Source organism: Myxine glutinosa, chromosome 6 (genome assembly GCF_964187855.1).
Source record: "Myxine glutinosa chromosome 6, kmMyxGlut1.1, whole genome shotgun sequence".
Classification (NCBI taxonomy): domain Eukaryota; kingdom Metazoa; phylum Chordata; class Myxini; order Myxiniformes; family Myxinidae; genus Myxine; species Myxine glutinosa.
Window position 1 is genome coordinate 131,726,078 of NC_136266.1, and position 15,445 is coordinate 131,741,522.

General features: G+C 42.7%; 1 protein-coding gene across 7 annotated transcripts in view; it reads left to right on the plus strand.

The window, feature by feature from the left end:
• The first annotated feature begins 14,119 nt into the window (after positions 1-14,119).
• The window catches only part of LOC137430304 (contactin-associated protein-like 2), a 131,557-nt gene continuing 130,231 nt past the window's right edge, over positions 14,120-15,445 (plus strand). For 2 of the 7 annotated variants that reach the window (XM_078780548.1, XM_078780547.1), the window contains exon 1: positions 14,152-14,374. The gene's annotated coding sequence lies outside the window, so the exon portion shown is untranslated. Of the gene's footprint in view, positions 14,375-15,445 lie in introns of all 7 variants that reach the window. The other 5 variants (XM_078780546.1, XM_068121083.2, XM_068121084.2 and 2 more) reach the window with 4 other exon arrangements.

Below are 15,445 nucleotides of genomic sequence, written 5' to 3' on the forward strand. Positions count from 1 at the left end.
TCAGAGAACACATAAACTACCACTATTTCATCAGAATCTGTAACTTAAAAAAAAATTTTTTTTTTGTCATTAATCGAATAATTAAATAATTAATCGATTAATTGATTAATTAATAAATCAAAAATATCCTTTGCAGCCAAATCACCTGGTCATTGGCATGTCCAAATATCAGCTTCCTAACTGAAAAGGTGCCTGAGTTAATAATGGTCAGAAGAGAAATGAAATTTAATTAATTAAATAAGTACTTAATTAAACGCTAATAATTAAATAACTCCTCAATTAATTGATTATTCAAAAAACAAAAAATACCGTATTTGACAAAGGACTTGCTCACTACTGTGCCGAAATTTCAGCTTCCTAGCTCAAAGGATGGCTGAGATATCGTCCGGACAACCAAGAAAGAAAACAAACAAACAAACAAGTACACATACATTCAAAGTACACCGCCCCATGCCAAATAATTAAATATGCTGCAGCGCGGCATTGCCGGGGCGCCTCTGGCGCCCGGCAATACCGCAGTGTAGCTCATTGAGGCTGCATTGGGAGGGAGAGGTGTACACTAATTGATTGATTAATTGTATAATTGAAATCAATAAAAGATTATCACAAAATATTTTCATAATCAATTGGCTAATCGCATAACTAAACCACTAGTGCTTCATCCGAAGATGTATCTTTTAGAAATTTAATTAAATAAGTCATTTATAAAAAATTAAATAATTAATTGATTACTCAATAAATAATTAATCGATTAATCAATAAATACTTAATAGATGAAATGATTAATCAATAAATCAAAAATATCCTTGATAGCCACATCACTTGGTCACTCATGTCCAAATATTAGCTTCCCAGCTCAAAAGGTGCCTGAGATATTGGCCAAATGAGAAAGAAAATAAATAAATGATTAATAATGAAAATAAATAAATAATAATCATAAAAAAATTAAATTATTAATCAATTTGGTCAGAGAACACATAAACTACCACTATTTCATCAGAATCTGTAACTTTAAAAAAAAAAAATTTTTTGTCATTAATCGAATAATTAAATAATTAATCGATTAATTGATTAATTAATAAATCAAAAATATCCTTTGCAGCCAAATCACCTGGTCATTGGCATGTCCAAATATCAGCTTCCTAACTCAAAAGGTGCCTGAGTTAATAATGGTCAGAAGAGAAATGAAATTTAATTAATTAAATAAGTACTTAATTAAACGCTAATAATTAAATAACTCCTCAATTAATTGATTATTCAAAAAACAAAAAATACCGTATTTGACAAAGGACTTGCTCACTACTGTGCCGAAATTTCAGCTTCCTAGCTCAAAGGATGGCTGAGATATCGTCCGGACAACCAAGAAAGAAAACAAACAAGTACACATACATTCAAAGTACACCGCCCCATGCCAAATAATTAAATATGCTGCAGCGCGGCATTGCCGGGGCGCCTCCGGCGCCCGGCAATACCGCAGTGCAGCTCATTGAGGCTGCATTGGGAGGGAGAGGTGTACACTAATTGATTGATTAATTGTATAATTAAAATCAATAAAAGATTATCACAAAATATTTTCATAATCAATTGGCTAATCGCATAACTAAACCAGTAGTGCTTCATCCGAAGATGTATCTTTTAGAAATTTAATTAAATAAGTCATTTATAAAAAATTAAATAATTAATTGATTACTCAATAAATAATTAATCGATTAATCAATAAATACTTAATAGATGAAATGATTAATCAATAAATCAAAAATATCCTTGATAGCCACATCACTTGGTCACTCATGTCCAAATATTAGCTTCCCAGCTCAAAAGGTGCCTGAGATATTGGCCAAATGAGAAAGAAAATAAATAAATGATTAATAATGAAAAAAAATAAATAATAATCATAAAAAAATTAAATTATTAATCAATTTGGTCAGAGAACACATAAACTACCACTATTTCATCAGAATCTGTAACTTAAAAAAAAAAAAATTTTTTGTCATTAATCGAATAATTAAATAATTAATCGATTAATTGATTAATTAATAAATCAAAAATATCCTTTGCAGCCAAATCACCTGGTCATTGGCATGTCCAAATATCAGCTTCCTAACTCAAAAGGTGCCTGAGTTAATAATGGTCAGAAGATAAATGAAATTTAATTAATTAAATAAGTACTTAATTAAACGCTAATAATTAAATAACTCCTCAATTAATTGATTATTCAAAAAACAAAAAATACCGTATTTGACAAAGGACTTGCTCACTACTGTGCCGAAATTTCAGCTTCCTAGCTCAAAGGATGGCTGAGATATCGTCCGGACAACCAAGAAAACAAACAAGAAACCAGAGTGAAAACTGAGTACTCTCTTTCAGCGTGCGTCACTGCCGAGCCCCCTTCGGTGCCCGGCAATGACGATTTGCAATGCCTGGAGGTGGCATAGGAAAGGAGCGGTGTACAACAAACAAACAACCAAGAAAACAAACAAACAAGAAACCAGAGTGAAAACTGAGTACTCTCTTTCAGCGTGCGTCACTGCCGAGCCCCCTTCGGTGCCCAGCAATGACGATTTGCAATGCCTGGAGATGGCATAGGAAAGGAGCGGTGTACAACAAGAAACCAGAGTGAAAACTGAGTACTCTCTTTCAGCGTGCGTCACTGCCGAGCCCCCTTTGGTGCCCGGCAATGACGATTTGCAATGCCTGGAGATGGCATAGGAAAGGAGCGGTGTACAACAAACAAACAACCAAGAAAACAAACAAACAAGAAACCAGAGTGAAAACTGAGTACTCTCTTTCAGCGTGCGTCACTGCCGAGCCCCCTTCGGTGCCCAGCAATGACGATTTGCAATGCCTGGAGATGGCATAGGAAAGGAGCGGTGTACAATATTTATTTGATTACCTCCACCACCAAAGGTGTGCGGAGGTTATGTTTTCATCCCTGTTTGTCTGTGTGTCTGTTTGTTTGCCTGCGAGCAGGAAATCTCAAAAATATGTGGATGCATTCGGACGAAACTTGGTGGGGAGGTTGGGTATGTTACAAGAACGAACTGATTGGATTTTGGTGATGATCCCGATCCAGATCTGGCCTAACTATGGAATACAAAACATAAACAGTTCAGCGTGGTGGAGGTGTGCGCTTGTGGCATGGTGATTCCAAAATTTTTGTTGCTTGCGAAAATCGAAATTTTTTCGAGTATATTGGTTGGTCCGATCTTCACGAAACATTACATGGTATAGTTGGTCATAAGCAAGAAGCATATTGTTTTTGAGGTCAAAAGGACGAACTGACATAGGCTAAAGGTGAAGTTGAATTTCTAAAATCCTAAATTTTAATCCAATTGACTTACAATTTTAACAGGATTTGCATATCTGGTCACTGAATTCAACCACGAATTATTTTTGAGGACAATATAGGTTAAAAGGTCAACATAGGCCAAAGGTCAACAATGTAGGTGCTATTTCTAAAATCTCTATTTTCATTCGATTGACTTGAAATTTGAATAGGATTTTCATATCAGCTTACTAAATTCAACCACCAACTATTTTGAAGATCAACATAGACCAAAAGGTCAACATAGGCTTAAGGTCAACCACTTTTTACAAAATTCCTAAAATCCTCAATTCTCATCCGATTGACTTGAAATTGGAATAGGATTTGCATTTCAGCTTACTGAAACCAAGCACCAACTATTTTTGAGGTCAACATCGGCCAAAAGGTCAACCAACGTAGGCCAAATTTTTGAAATTGTCAATTTTCATTCGATCCACTTAACATTTGAAGACGATTTTCATATCAGGTAACTTAATTAAACCACAAATTATTTTTGAGGTCAAAAGGATGCTCTACCAAGTGCCATTCTATTTTGTTCGCTTTTTCCAAGTGTCACTCTATGATTGATTTTTCATTTGTTTGTCTCTCTGTCTGTCTGTTTGTTTGTCCGCACAGAATAAATATGATTTTCTCTGCAACAGTTGGTCTGATTGACAGGAAATTTTCACCAATGGTGCACTTCCTTCTGTATAATTTTTAAATGATAATTATGACGTCATAGGTCACGTGGTACGGGCGCCATCTTGGAAAGACCGAAAGACTTTACACCTCTATATCTCCGAAAGTGCTGCATAACAAAATTGAGACATGGGTCATTGTAAAGAACTCTCCATGGCGAATAACATATGTTAATGATGATGTCGTAGGTGCCTCCATTATGACGTCATAATTCGACAAGTACAAAACTTCATCCGATCAATATGAAATTTCTTGAGCGTCGTCTATGGATAAAATTGGAGAGAAAAATAATGATGTAATCGTTCACGTGGTTCGGCTGCCATATTTGTTTTAATACAAATGCCTTAAAAAATACTAAAAACACGTCCTGGCGAGGGTCTGCAATCTCTGATTGCTTTTTCTTGTTCATATTGCTTTATGGTACACAATGTTATTGGATGTTTTACATCATATGGTTTTCAGACACCTGTTTTCATTTCATGCAAGTGAAAAGTGCCGAAACCATGTCCCTTTCTTAATGACGACTGATTCTGCTCTTTAAGAGGGCAAGTAAGTTTGAGGACCACCAACGCAAAGAGGGCACTTTACCTTTCCTGCAAAATAAAACAGTATGGCAGACGTCGACTCTTCTAATTCTAAGAGGATCTACTGTAGCAGCAGAGGCCACTGTTACAGCAGATAATGGAATGTTTTTTTTTTTCCACAAGGTTGTGTGTCTGTGGAACATAACGCAAACAGAGTCAGTATGTGTCAGACAGAAGGAGAAGGAATAACTGCATCAGCAAAGTTGCTCCCCCTCCATTTGGGGAAGCAGACATTTCAACAGCTGGCCATGGACCCCATACAGACAGGAGCCAGAAAGGAGCTAATTACAGGCACCACCTGCTTGTAAAATGGTCTCCCTTTGCATTCACAACTATGCTGAGTAAATAACAAAGCATTGGGCTATATTTTGAAATATTTATCAGTTCAACAATAGGTGTTAAACAACAACATCCAAGGTATCCGTTTCGTTCTATTTCCATGAATAACTATTCAGGTTTGATCCAAAGAAAACATCCGGCCTGACGTTGCTGCAAAGTACTGGGTTTTCCTCTCTTCCTTCACTTCCACCGCATCTGCCTTGGATATGAGAAATACGTCGTTTTCCCATGTAGGGCCAGATGTCTTGATTGCACAATGCACAATGTACTTGTATGCACAATTTCTGAGGCAGGATTTACTCACCTGTTCCCACTCGTAATGGAGAGTTGTATTAGCCCCGACACTTCAGTGGGGCGCTTTCCCGGCCTCCTGCGATCCTTCAGCTGTGCAGTCAGCAAGACGAACAAGAATTCTGTGCCTCCTCTATATAAATTCCACAAACATGAATTCCAGGGAAATATTTTTTTTTGAAGTCGATTCAAAAAGTTTGCTCAAAAGTTTTTTGGGTTCTCAAACTGCATGAAACTTTAAAGAACGATATATCTATGGTACGATAGGTCGACATCCCTGAGAAGTAAGTTGTATTTAAGGTTTTTCATGCAAAAATATTAGAATATTTGGAATTGGAGCAACACAAACAAAATAACCTTTACTTGTACTGGTCTAACACACCTTCATGCTTTCCATTTTCATGTCTGTCATGTGCAAGGCAGTGCAGCTAAAAATGGAATGTTCTTTTTTGGCTCACAAGCAAACTTTAGGCTTGCCAGTTATAAACCTGGACAGGACATGAGTACAGCAAATTATTTAAATATTGTGATGTGTTTTCCTGTGGGCTTTAATGAGGGGAAGGTGGAGCATTAAGAAGTAACGGGCAACAGCGCACAATGTAGGTAATTTAGTTGTATCTGTAAAACCAAAATGATTTCACAGCAGACTCAAGATGGAAATGAGCACCCCCAACCTGCATGTGCACACGTTTTCTCACAATGAAAATAGGTGTGTGCTTTATACTCTGACATATTGGATAACATCTCTTCACTGCCTGGACCACATAGTCCCACATACTTACTCTACCCCTAAATACCATATGGTTGTTGACTCCCCAAGTCTACTTCCGTGGTAAGACTCTGGGTTAATCTTTGGGTGCAGTGTTTGGAACTATTTTTCCTGATGACCAGCCATAGCTTGCCTCCAGCTGGCCTCCGAAGGTGGTTGCCGCCTTGCTATGTTTTCACAGAGCCAACATTGTTTTGAGGTAAACTCATAAAAGTTTACAACGCCTTCATCCAAAGCCCTACGTAATATTGATCCTGACTCTGGGCCGGTGCGGATTCCTTCCATCTTGTGCTTCTTGTGGCAGTGGAATCTAAGACCCAATGAGTCATTGCTAAATCTCTGCAAGAGGCAAGGTCTCTCGGTATGATTCTCACTCTCCACAGGGAGGTTAGTGACTTTTCACCTCTTCACCATCTCTCTTTCTTTTGGACTTGCTCCTCCTGCCTTTTCTTCTTCCCACTCATCTCCTACCCCTCCACCAGGTCACACCTTACACAAATCCAGTGTGTTACCTTCAACAAGTGTAAGCTTCATGCCTTCCTCTGTTCTGTGCAACCGACCATCTGAGTCGATCTACCAAGCTATACTGCCTTTCAGTTTTTTGGAAACTGCAGCTTCATCACCACTTCATGGTCTCTCTGATATCTACCCCTGATATTTTCTACTCACTGAACCACTGCTGCTTCCCCCCCCCCCCCCCCCTGTTGCTCCTTCACTCAATGTGGTATGCCTGTTTCTCTTTACCACTTCAGCAGTCTTTTAATCCTTCAGGCACAGTCGTTCAGCTTTTCCATCTGCCTTAACTTCTTTAAAACTACATATATTTAAAACCCTGCACTACCATCTTTAATGCAATATTAGGGTAGATTTTGCTAGGGATTGATTAGGTCATGTCTGTTAGGAATTCGTTCAAGGACAACAATGTGGAAAATTTGCAGTGAATCTTCTCGAGTCCTGACATCAACAATCAAACCATTCTGGGATGTTTTGAAACAATGCAGGATGGCAGAATCAACCAAACATAATTAATCCAACAATAAACTTCACCACCAAAGTGGGAAACTTCACTACCTGCCGACACGCAGGTTTCCCCCAAAAACACCTGCGCAAAACACCTGCAAACACCAACACATCTGCCAAACCAACACATCCGCCAAACCAATACATCCGCTAAACCAACACATCCACCAAACAAACATAACCGTCAAACAAACGCATCCGCCAAACCAATACATCCACCAAACCAACACATACACCAAACCAACACATACACCAAACCAACACATCCGCCAAACCAACACAAACACCAAACCAACACATACACCAAACCAACACATCCACCAAACCAACACATACACCAAACCAACACATACACCAAACCAACACATCCGCCAAACCAACACATACACCAAACCAACACATCCGCCAAACCAACACATACACCAAACCAACACATCCACCAAACCAACACATCCACCAAACCAACACATACGCCAAACCAACACATCCGCCAAACCAACACATACACCAAACCAACACATCCACCAAACCAACACATCCACCAAACCAACACATACACCAAACCAACACAAACACCAAACCAACACATCCGCCAAACCAACACAAACACCAAACCAGCACATACACCAAACCAACACATACACCAAACCAACACATACACCAAACCAACACATCCGCCAAACCAACACATACACCAAACCAACACATCCGCCAAACCAATACATCCACCAAACCAACACATCCACCAAACCAATACATCCACCAAACCAATACATCCGCCAAACCAATACATCCACCAAACCAATACATCCGCCAAACCAATACATCCACCAAACCAACACATCCGCCAAACCAATACATCCACCAAACCAACACATCCACCAAACCAATACATCCACCAAACCAACACATACACCAAACCAACACATCCGCCAAACCAACACATACACCAAACCAACACATACATCCGCCAAAGCAACACATCCGCCAAAGCAACACATCCACCAAACCAATACATCCACCAAACCAATACATCCACCAAAGCAACACACCCACCAAACCAACACATCCACCAAACCAACACATCCACCAAACCAATACATCCACCAAACCAATACATCCACCAAACCAATACATCCACCAAACCAACACATCCGCCAAACCAACACATCCGCCAAAGCAACACATACACCAAACCAACACATCCACCAAACCAATACATCCGCCAAACCAACACATCCGCCAAACCAACACACCCGCCAAACCAACACACCCGCCAAACCAACACATCCGCCAAACCAACACACCCGCCAAACCAACACACCCGCCAAACCAACACACCCGCCAAACCAACACATCCGCCAAACCAACACACCCGCCAAACCAACACATCCGCCAAACCAACACACCCGCCAAACCAACACATCCGCCAAACCAACACACCCGCCAAACCAATACACCCGCCAAACCAACACATCCGCCAAACCAACACACCCGCCAAACCAACACATCCGCCAAACCAACACACCCGCCAAACCAACACATCCGCCAAAGCAAACACATACACCAAACCAACACATCCACCAAACCAATACATCCACCAAACCAACACATCCGCCAAACCAACACATCCGCCAAACCAACACACCCGCCAAACCAACACATCCGCCAAAGCAACACATACACCAAACCAACACATCCACCAAACCAATACATCCACCAAACCAACACATCCGCCAAACCAACACATCCGCCGAACCAACACATGCGCCGAACCAACACATCCACCAAACCAATACATCCACCAAACCAACACATCCGCCAAACCAACACAACACAGCAAACCAACACAGCTCTGCAGGAGGAATAGCAAAATATTATGCCTAATATCGACCGATATCCGCTAAGATTTCTCCACGTGTACTGTTGACTCATCCTGTATTTTCTGTCCAGGTGTGCTGTTCGCCCCGCCCCCATTAACTCCTTGCCATCCACCGTTTGCCCTTCACGTGACTCGTGGTGGTCCCTCTCGGCTCTCCCCCCGTTGGTATTTTTGTGCACATAAGATTGTTCACGGTTCTGTTTAAATATTATTTAAATATGTATAACCTTTCCCCTTCAGTGTTTTACTCAGTGGTATTTTACAACATGCTGTTTTTCTTCCTATTTAAAAGGCTTTTCTCAATTTCCTCTCCAACTCATTCCACCTCAAAAAAAAGAAATTCAATATCTTATACGTCTCCCTCACTACATGGTCTAAATTCACATTCATTCCATCCCTCCTCCATCATTCTGAACCGGATTGCTAACTTGAAAATCACAACAAACCCAATTTGTTTTCAATGTTCGTCTTTCATTAATCATCCACTTTCTAAACTCCCCTCTTGCCCCTCCCATCCAAATCCCTCCCCTTGCACCTACACTCCTAAACTCCCCCCTTGCCCCGCCACTCTTAAACTCCCCCCCTACCCCTCCACTCCTGAACTCCCCCCTTGCCCTTCCCCTCCTAAACTCCCCCCTCACTCCTCCCCTTCAAAACTCCCCCCAACCCCTCCCATTCAAATCTCCCCCCATACCATTCCTCTCCAATTCTCCCTCCTCCCCCCTCCTCCTCAAAGCTGCCTCCTCCCCACTTCGTCTCCCTTCTATCTCATACCTCCACCCCCCCCCCCAACCTTCTTCTTTCCTCTGCCCCCCCTCAAACAACCCCTCTCTGTGCCTCATCCCTTCACCTTCAAACCTTTCATCCTCCTCATCCTTCCCTTTCTTGGAACTCTTCTGCAATCGCTGACACACTAACAACTGCTCTCCCTACCTCCCCCTCTCATCCTTCATCTTACCCTACTCCTCCCCTCCCCTGTCCTGTACCCGATGCTCCCCCTCTCTCTTCATTAACGGTATGGACCTCAAACATCCGGGGCCTTCGCTCAAACCTGACTGATCTCTCCATACAGGTTGCTTCTGACAATCCAGACTTGATCTGCTTAACAGAGACTTTCCTCCTTCAAGATGTCTCTGATTCCTTAATATCTCTTCCTGGTTACTCCCTCCTCCGGTATGATAGACCTGAGCCTCGGCCTGGTGGTGGGGTGGCTATCTTTATCAAAAACTCTCTTCCTCACTCTCTTTGCACTGCCCTCTCTCCTCCTCACCCCCAGGAGTACCTCTGGCTACGGCTTCCTCTCCGCTCCCACCTTTTGTTCATATGTGTTCTGTACCGTCCCCCAAACAGTGATGACTCCATCTACATTTCACTGTCTGACAACATGGACCAACTTCTATCCACTCATCCCAACTCTCTCTTCCTCATATGTGGTGACTTCAATTGTCATCATGCCACCTGGTTGGGTGTGGGTTCCTCTCTCACCAGTCATGGCACCTCAGCAAAGGACTTCTGTGACTCACTGGGATTGACACAATCTGTCAATTTCCCGACCCGGATCTCAGCCAATGGAGTATCTTCTCTTCTAGACTTGGTTATGACTAACTTCCCTGCTAATGTCTGCTGCTCTTCTTCTGCTCCAATCGGTTCTTCTGATCATGTGCTTGTCAAAGTGGACATCTCTCTGGCCATTCTCAGAGAGCCTCCTCAGCGTCGACGAGTCTGGCATTTCACTCAGGCCGACTGGGACGGTCTTCAAGCAGCCATCAATCGTCTGGATTGGTCTCCCATCTCCACTGCCTCTGACATCAATTCTTCCTGGGAATTCTTCCAAAGCAAACTGATCTCTCTCATGCACAGATTTATCCCATCTCGCCTTCAGTTGTCTTACCCTTCCTCCCGTCCATGGTACACTGAATCTTGTGGTGAGGCAGTTGCCCTGAAACAACTTGCCTTTGCCTCTTGGAAGGCTAATCCAACTGAAGGAAATCTCAGTTCCTTCCACCAAGCTCGGAACAAGTGTGTGTCTACCCTCAGGAGTGCCAGGAAGCACTATCTCTCCTCACTCAAGAATGAACTCTCAAACCTGTCTCCTTCCTCCAAATCCTGGTGGCGTCTGGTCAAATCCGTTTCTGGTGTTTGTTCCCCCTCCATCCCCTCCCTTACCTCAAATGGCCAAAAAGTTGACATCGCATGTGACAAAGCCGAATGCCTCAACTCTGTGTTTGCCTCAAAATCCTTAGTCCCAAACCCATCTCTCTCTGTTCCCACCTTTCCCAGTCGAACCAAACTGCTCCTGGACTCTGTGACCTTCTCTCCTGACAAGGTGGAGGAGTTTTTGTCAAACCTCGACTCTGATTCTGCAACTGGACCAGATGGCATCAGCCCACGGGTCCTAAAATCCTGCTCTGCCGCTCTATCTCACCCTCTCTCTGTTCTTTTCACCCTATCCTTTGCTCAAGGTCATCTGCCAGCATCCTGGAAATCAGCAAACATTACCGCTTTACACAAAAAAGGTGCAAAAACAGATCCTTGCAACTACAGACCAATCGGCCTGCTCCCAATTTATCAGCAAAGTCATGGAATCCATCATTGCTTCGGATATGAAATCTTTCCTCTTCTCCAATGGCTTGATCTCTGATCATCAATTTGGTTTCAGACCAGGTCACTCTACTCTGGACATGCTGCTTCTGCTGTCTCAACAATGGATGGAGGTCCTCAATGCCAAACAGGAAATCAGAGCTGTCTCCCTCGACATATCACGTGCCTTCGATACGGTCTGGCACCCAGCTCTGCTCACCAAACTCTCCTCCTATGGTATCCATGGAAATCTCCATGCATGGCTTGCGAACTTCCTCTCTGGTCGTAGTCAACGTGTGGCCCTGAATGGATTTCTCTCATCTCCCCTTCCCGTTCAGGCTGGAGTTCCCCAAGGCAGTGTGCTGGGTTCCCCAAGGCAGTGTGCTTTTTCTGGTCTTTATCAATGATCTCTCCGACTCTCTGGAAAATCCTCTGTATCTCTTTGCTGATGACTCCACTCTCTGCCGCTCCATTCCTCTTCCCTCAGATCGGCAGTCTGCAGCCTCCTCACTCTCTGAAGACCTGGACAAAATCACAGACTGGTCAAACATGTGGAACATGTCTTTCAATCCTGACAAATCTCACACTCTTACTATGTCTCTCCGAAAAGATCGACTGGACAACCCTCCCATCTACTTTCTCAACAATCCTCTCCAAGAAGTTCTGTCGCTCAAGCTTTTGGGTCTCACCATCTGCCATGATCTTTCTTGGGAAAACCACATTTCCAAGCTGGCCTCCAAAGCCAGTCGCCGACTGGGCATCCTCCGTCGTGCGAAGTCCTTCCTAGGCACACCTGAGCTCCTCACCACATACAAGGCTTTCATCCGCAGCTCAATGGAATACTGTTCTCCCCTATGGGCTGGTGCTCCTGCCTCACACCTGGCTCGGCTTCACGCTGTTGAATCCAAAGCTTTCAGAATCATTGGAATCTCCCGCGATGAAGCTATCTCTGAGGGCCTTTCACTCACTCACCGCAGGCAGGTAGGTGGTCTTTCTGTCTTCTACCGACTCCTCTCCGGCCTTGCTCCCCCAGCTCTCTCTGTGCACTGTCCCCCAAATATTCCTACAGGTCGCACAAGATCTGCCAGCCACCCTCTGATGGTTAAACTGCCGAAATCTCGGCTCTCTGCTCACCTTCACTCTTTCATTCCTCTTTTCTCCCGCCTCTGGAACAAACTCCCACACTCACTTCAATCACACTCCTCCCTCCAGGTCTTCAAAACAGCTGTTCACCACCATCTCTTATCTTCCCCCATCCAAAACCTTGATCTTTTCTACCCCCACTAATTCACCCCAGATCCACCTTGTTTGAAATTCCAACTTCTTTCCTGGAAGTCTTGGCAGTGTCCATATGTTTTATACCTCTCCCACCCCCCCCCCCTTCCCATGCCTCCCCCCCAAAGCCCTCTCCCTCCCACAGTTCCCTCGATGTCTCCATGTCTCTCGGTCCCTGCTCTCAAATGTTGTGTTTGTGTCCTTCCCCCTCTCTCCCCATCTTGTCTACCGCTCCCGATGTTATTTGTTTTGTGTGTCTGTTTGTCTTTCTGTGTGATTAATGTTCGCTCTTTCACGAGCCTCGATCTTGTATACAAAAAAAAAAGAAAAAAAAAAGAAAAAAAAAAGAAAAAAAAAAAGAAGAAGTTGGAGACAGTAGCCATTACAAATTGAATCAACAGTTGGGAATGTGTATAACCTTGTGTTTTAGTATATCACATGGTGTATATGTGTGTGTTAGGAAGCAGGGGTGGCCAACAATTGGAAATAAGTATGTGTAGAAGATATGGAAAAAAGGGAGGTGGAGAGAGTTGGATTTTAAAAATTAAGGTAGTTTTAGAACAATGTGACTTTTTTAAATGCAGCCCAAGACTGCTGGTTGCATCATTGCTGGGCACGTAACTGTGATATATAAAAATTTTTGGAACAAAACACATTTGATGATCAACATTTGACAGATACAGTCTGAGTAAATAGTGAAATGTTTGTTAAATCCTGAAATGGCTTTGAACCCAGACTCTGGCACAGAAAAGATTAAATAAAATGAGCTCAGCCTTGAATGACTCAACACCAGCCTTGATATGTTATTTATTATATTTTTCCTACTTGTATGAACAAAAGTAAACACTCATAAGACTCGAGGCTACAAGAGGTATTAGTTTTTGGATGTTTTACCCGATACTAATAGGCAAAGACAAGCAGTCGTCAATAACCCTCAGTGTAAGGTCTTGCTAGCAATAAGAGGCCGAGCGGGATATATTCAAAAGCCTGTAAACTGCCTCTGAGGATACTGTAAAGCAAACAGAACACAACGAAGAGTTGTTGCTGGAGGAAGCAAACACCTTTACTTTTTTGCCTGTTCAGTTGATTTTCTATCTTATGCATGTGAATCAGTGTCTAACAAAACAGATGTGGCACCATTAGAGTGAAAGAGTAGATTGCCATTTTGGCCACTGTAAGCGATGAAATAATTGAAAAGTAACTGTACTTTACAAACGCCCAGAAGATATAATGAAAAGATATATAAATGAAATTGTAATCAATGCTGATTATGATGCAACGATGCCAGTTTGGAGAGGTTTTTTGGTGTGGGTTGATAGGTGATGGAAAGGAACATGAGGGACAAGGAGAGTTGGTGCCTGGTGGGGAGGGCAGCTGGAGGAAGGGGAGGAGGATGTGGGGAGGGTTTACAGGAAACCCTGACTGTCGTGCATTTAGAGCGTGTAGTGTAAACAGCAGAGCACAGGCCATAACGACCAGCTCTTTTTAATTCCTCGACCCTCTGCGTGTCCAGACTGCACTCCCAGCTCCACTGTGAAGGCAGCCATAGGAAGGAAGTTAGATATAACCAAGCGGAACTCAAACGGAGAAGAATACTCCAGTGGAAACTGTTTAACCGTGGCTTAAAGCAAGTAAGTGTCATGATTTTTGCTCTTCTTTGTGTGTTCACTCTTCCTTCCTCTGCCTCCAAACTATTTTTGCAATTGATATTCCCATATCCGTAGATTGGAATTGAAACTAGAATGCTAAATTGGCATATATAAGGATAAAAGCGGATGCACAATGTAGAAACCGAAGTGCAAAATGCCAGCATGGAAAATGTCCCACCACATAGGATTTGCGAACGTAGCACCACTCATTTGCCACAGAAAAGAGATAGGGCGAGGATTGTTGGCCACGTGTTATGTATCACCTTCAAGACATATAAAGCAAGGAACATCCATGATCCTTTCAAAGCACTAGATTGTTCATGAAGAACTCACATTCAACTATTTTGCTGATGTGTTCTCAGGACTTGAGCTGAGTCATGTCATATCAAAAAATTAATAACTGGTCACTTTGAATGATTTTAACTTCATGCAAGATATACCCGTTTATCATGAGAGTTACAAGATAAACAAGAGGGAGAAGTGCTTTGCAATGGTACCAATGGATGGTCCAATAAATGCTCTCCCCTACTGATCCCAATATTCATTGGGATGTTGTGATTTGTGAGCCGTATACAGTAGGCCAAATCCGTTTAGGTATGCAAAGCTACAGAATAAGGTGCAGTTTCTGCACCTGATCAAAATAAAGCAATGCACCAAGTTTCAGTTAAATATGTTAAAGGGAAAGGGGGAAAGTCCAAGAAGCCCAAAAAGGGCATAATTCCGTGAAAAAATGGCGAAACGCCAGAAAACACAAACCACAAAACACAAACCAACACATCTGGCAAACCAACACATCCGCCAAACCAACACATCCGCCAAACCAACACATCCGCCAAACCAACACATCCACCATGTCAACACATCCGCCAAAGTGATACATCTACCAAACCAAAAATCTGTGAAACCAACACATCCGCCAAACCAACACATGCGCCAAACCAACACATGCACCAAACCAATGCATCCGCCAAACCAACACATCCGCCAAACCAACACATCCACCAACCAACACATCCGCCAAACCAACACATCCGCCAAACCAACACATCCGCC